Genomic DNA, 5871 nt, shown 5'->3' on the forward strand with positions numbered 1-5871 from the left:
TATTGTTTCAAACAAAAAGCACAGTTTTGACTTCATGTTCATTAACAACATTGAATGTAAGACAACACTGGAGAAATATTTTCTAAGATAACTCAGGTGGTACCCCATAAATGTATACAGTTATGGTTTAATAAAAATTAAGTTAAAAAATAAAAGAGGAAAAAATAAAAAAGTAAAATGCTGTGAAAGGAGAAAAAAATAAAATACTAAGGTGGAATTATTTTAAACTGAGAATGCTATAATCTGACAAACTATCAGACAAGTGTAATGACATTTTCAGACATGAGACATTTTCAGACATGAATGGATTTGAAAATTTATCACCCACAAACCCTAGCTGAAATAATAACTACAAGACATGCTCCAGAAAAATGAAAAATGAATCCAAGAGAAAGACCAAAAGTTAATGGTAAGCAAAGCAACATTTGCTAAATGAGACTTACGATAAACCTAAATAAATGTTCGTTTTAAAAAATAAAACAATCACAAACTTCATTTTTAAAAATCCCTTTCACAATAGAAACGGATATTATAAAATAGGCATAAATTTAATGAAGGTAGAATAAAACACATGAGGAATAAAAAAAAAATTTTCTGAAGAGTATTAACCTAGAACATATGAATAATACTGTACCCTTGAGTGAATCTCAAAATTGTAAATATTCCAGGTTTTTATAAATTAATATGTAAATCCAATGCAATCTCAGTCAAAATATCGACAGGTTTCTAAATAAATTTGACAAACCTACTCCAAAATTCATCTAGAAAAGAAATTATACTAGAATTCCCAAGGTAAGTTTCAAAAAGGGGAACACTGAGGGATGTCTCTGTGTGTGTGTGTGTGTGTGTGTGTGTGTGTGTGTATGTGTGCCTCTGCACAGAGAGGTTCTTGCTCTACCAGATCATAAAATATGCAATGCTCAAAAAGAAACGCAATTACAAAACTACATTAATTGGGGTTTTGGCAGAAGAATAGACAAATAAATTAAGAAAATAGAACAAAGAGGTAAAAAATGGACCAAAGTATGCATTTAGGAATTTAGTACCTGAAAGGAGATTTTTCAGTTCAATAGGAAAGAGACTAACAATAATGAATATTATTGACAAGTTGCCCATTCGTTTAGAAAAAAAATGTTAGATCCTATTTCATACCAAGCCCCCAAAATGATTCCAAATCAATTAAAAATGTCAATTGTAACAGCAAAGGTATACAGTAGTTTAAGAAAATACAGGAGAAAATAGATTCAAATGCTTAATAAGAAACTATTCCTTCTTGACAAGAATCTGAATGAGGTACCTCATGAACTTCTTGGTCATCTCAAGCACATGGGAAGGCATTGTAGCTGACAGCCAAACAACCTGGGTGTTGATGTTGAGTTTTTGGAATATTTCATAGACCTGGTTCTTGAATCAATTTCATCCAGTACAAATATCTTGATGTATCTGGGAGACAGGTATCTCCAGATAAGCCTGTCAAATACTTGGCCAGGGGTACCAACAATGACATGGGGAGCTTCTATCTACAGCTCTGCACTTTGGCATGTACGTTGGTGTCCCCAGTGCAGGCATGACAGGAGGCAGCCATATATATAGTTTCCTAATGCCACGACCACCTTCTGTATCTGCTGAGGCCAATTCTTGAGTGGGTGCTAAAGGACCAAAGCCTGGGTGGCCATTAGAGCCGATAAAATCTGCCACAGGATCAATATGGCAAATGTGGCCATTCTCCTGTCCCAGGTTGGGCTGGAGAGATTACATTTATAACCCTTGAAACAAGGAAAAATAGCTCAATGCTGGATGGCAGAGGGCTTCTCAAAACCATAGGCATAGATGCCACAAAGGGGGGGTTCCATGAGGTTTTGGCCATCAAAGCTGTCAACAATCTTATTCCAGTTACTCTATGATACCTTTGGGCTCCATCTCATAAGGGCTATTGTCTCTGGATCTTTTGATTTAAAGTGCAATTGTTGAAGCTGCCATATTGCGCCCCTGCATGTGTGAGCCTAAACTCAGTAGAGTTTAAACTACCCAAGACCGCCTGAGCACCAGCCCTAGTCCCCAGGCAGCCTCCTTAGCATTCCAATAAGATGAAAGAAACTATCATGAACTAAGAGAAACTCGCCAAACTACAGGCCCAAGTGTGCATTGGTGGGATAGGAACTGCTCACAGAAAGAAGGTGGTTCATAGAACAGCTATAGCAGATGACAAAAAAACTTCAGTTCTCCTTAAAGAAGTTGGGGATAAAAAATATCTCTGGCATTGGCTCTGCACCTGTAGCTCAGTAGCTAGGGTGCCAGCCACATACACCGCAGCTGGCAAGTTCAAATCCAGCCCAGGCCTGCCCAACAACAATGACAACTACAACCAAAAATAACTGGGCATTGTGGCAGGTGCCTGTAGTCCCGGCTACTTGTGAGGCTAAGGCAAAAGAATCACTTAAGCCAAGAGTTTGATGTTACTGTGAGCTGTGATGCCACAGCACTCTACCCAGGACGACAGCTTGAGACTCTGTCTTAAAAAAAAATACACACACACACACACACACACACACACACACACACACACACGGTATTGAAGAAGTGAATATATTTACAAACCAAAGAACAGTAATCCACTTTAACAACCCTTAAAGTTCAGGCATCTCCTGCATCAAACACTTTCACCATTACAGGCCATGCAGAGACAAAGCAGCTGACCCAGCATTTTGAACCAGCTTGGTGCAGACAGTCTGACTAATTTAAGGAATATGGGAGTGGAAATGCACTACTTGCTACTGGAGAGGATGAGATGATGAAGTTCCAGATCTTGTGGAGAGTTTTGATGAGGCAAGAATGACGCAAACTAAATTGAGTCAACTTCTGAAGATGAAATTTGAAGAAGTTCCTGGGAGCTACTATTTTATATTATGATTGCTTTTTAAGATTATTTTTGTTTATGGATCTAATAAAATCTAGATCTCTAATATTTTTAAGCCCAAGCCCGTTGGACATTGCAGCTTTTTTCAGCTTTTGCTTATACATAATTCATTTTTTGCAGCTAATTAAGCTGAAGAAACCTGGGAATAAAGTTTGAAAGAAAGGTTAATAAAGTTCTTTGCCTAGTAAAAAATAAAATAAAATAAAATGAAATAAAATAAAATTGTTGACCCCGTCAGATGGAAGTGCTCAGAAATCTTCACAGCTGGGCTCTTTTCTGTCAATGACTGACCCTACATGATGCCACCAACCTTCACTCCCAGGTACAACCTCCATCGATTCTAAATAAGATACTCAGAGCAGTTACTTTAAAACTGAGCCATGCCTTTTCCCCATCCTGGGAGCATCTTAGGCCAGGTCACCCTGGGTATGATGGAATAACCCTCCCTGGAGACACAGGGGCTAGCAGGCCCACCACCACACTCACAGCGCCTAGATTGTGGTGCATACTACTGGCCCCACATGTGCTGGGCCTTGCCACTCAAAAGCAAAGCAAGTGCATCTGGAACTTTTTACATAGTTATTCCTTCCATTGGTTAAGTTAGTAGTGCCAGGTAAAATATCTATTTTTAAATTTGTGTATTTTTAAATTCTCAACTGCATGAATTATTTAAATAATACTTTTAATTATTTCAAACTATACTGTTGTAATCAGGTGATACTATATGATGTCACAGTCATGTAGATCACTGGAGAAGACAAGATATAGCAAGTATTAATATCTTGCCCCAAATCATTTATTATGTCTATTTACAAAGGAAACTTTAATTCTCAGACTAGAATTAAAGACTCTGAATCCTGTTACCTGCTGTCCACATTTCTTTATCCCTAAAGAGAGACACGCTGATAACGAAAGGACAGAACGGCTAAGAGCTCCAAGAGTTCTAAGCCTGCTTTGAAACTAGTTCTTACAATACAGAGCAAATCATCTGCATCAAGTTGCCTAAAGTATCTGGCCAATTATTTCTGATTCGACCCATCAATCATTCATATGTAAACACATATAAACTTAAAAGCGCTCTAAACAAAGTCATTTCATTCTCAAATTTGTAATGCTCTAATGGTGAAGCTGTGTAGATAAAAAGTCCATTAAAGCAACTATGAAAAAAATGATAATGTTGCATTCATATGTCATTTCTGTTTTTGAAAAATAGCATATTATATAAAGAGTAAAAACTAATACAACTACTTAACTCCAGATTGTTGCAGTGATGAAGCATAACATGAAAAATATGTTTGAATATTGTTACCATTATCATTATGTAAAAAAATTATTTATACATCTATAGAATTTAATTTGACAATTCCAAACCTGAGATTCTTTGATTCTAAGTTTTTTATAGTAACTTAAAGATGGCTTAGTTAGATTCAGGAGGATAATTATATAATATCTAATTATATTTAATTATGATTAAATATATTTATATTCAATCCTCCTGAATAATATAATATATACTTAAATAACAATATAATTATATTTAATTATGTATTAAATATAACCAATTTTAGTTAATATAATTAATTAATTACCCATAGGATGCTATTGGTAAACCACAATAAAAAAAGAGAGAGAGAATTGGAGCTGTTCTCAGAGATCTTACAATCCATACAATAAAATTCAATACATTATTGGGTACAAAACAGAAGTGACACAGAACACAAGTCCTAAAGAAGTACCAAAAAGGGAGGGTCATCAAGGGTGTAGTATCCAGGGAGATCTACTGGTAGGAGGGAAATTTTATTTAGTCATTTAACAAATGTGTGTGAAGAATCTATTTTAGGACAAGAAATATGGTAGGCAACTGGCCCCAATATTGAAATAGGACAGACATGTCCTGAAAGGATGAGTAAAATTTGGATATTATGAAAAGAACGCAAAGGCATTCCAAATTAGAAGACATACCTAAATAAAGACATGGGGAGAGAATGTGTGGAGTGTAAATAGGAGGTAAAAAGATACCACCAGTAAACTAAGAGCAGAGCGTTGTGGGAAATAAATGGGTTAAGAAAAGTAAGGTTAGATTATTAAAAGGCTCAGTTTGCCAGACAGAAGGAATTAAAAGAAACATTACGAGCATATGTCAAGGGTTTTCACATCCGTCATCTCGTTTAGTTTTCAGAACAACTCTTCCTACTCCCCACCCACAACTGTACATGTCAAAGCAAAACAAAACACAACAAAATCTTGCCTGGCCATGGACATGCTGGCATGGAACCTTGACAGAGACAGAATGTTAGAGAGGTGAAGCTGACTTGGGGAGGGGGCACATGAGAAATAATGATTTAGTGTGGGGACACAGAGACTTAGAAATGAGAAGAATATATCCAGGCCACCTTATTGCCTGTGTGTTCATATTTCAACCATTGCTTTTATTTTTGTTTTTCTTTTTTTTTAGGTAACTCCTTTTTTATTTTTCAGAATTATGCAAGTGATTCCTTCGATTCAAAGAAATCAAGAATTTTATGAAAATAATATCTGCTTTGTATATATATTTTCTTATAGAAATAAGCATAAAATCAGCAAACATTTTATAGTATACACGTATATATTTTTGTATTATGAGTTACTATAAGAGTACATGCTATTGGGTTACATTATTTGCGTTTATTTCAACCATTTCACTTGGTGACCAAAGAAAACTTCTAAGTAGTTTAAGTGTTTCCACTCTTCTTTAAAACCAAACCAGACACTTTCTATCAACTGCAAGTTTTCATTCTTTCAACTAACCCTGCTCAGTGTGTCTCTAAGCATAAAAGCTTTATTGCCCTATTTCTAGAAAACAAATCACATTTACACTCACCATTAACAAAGGCCTCATACTTTGCATGCATATAATTGACTAAATAATTAATTATAAATTTTAGTTCATAAACTTGATGTGAGAGAAATATAAC

The 5871-nt window shown here is 35.6% G+C and overlaps 1 pseudogene; it reads right to left on the minus strand.

The window, feature by feature from the left end:
- Window positions 1-1263: 1263 nt before the first annotated feature.
- On the minus strand, window positions 1264-5080 carry LOC128573473 (eukaryotic initiation factor 4A-I-like; annotated as a pseudogene).
- Between the last annotated feature and the right edge of the window lie 791 nt (window positions 5081-5871).

Source organism: Nycticebus coucang, chromosome 21 (genome assembly GCF_027406575.1).
Source record: "Nycticebus coucang isolate mNycCou1 chromosome 21, mNycCou1.pri, whole genome shotgun sequence".
In the NCBI taxonomy this organism is placed as follows: domain Eukaryota; kingdom Metazoa; phylum Chordata; class Mammalia; order Primates; family Lorisidae; genus Nycticebus; species Nycticebus coucang.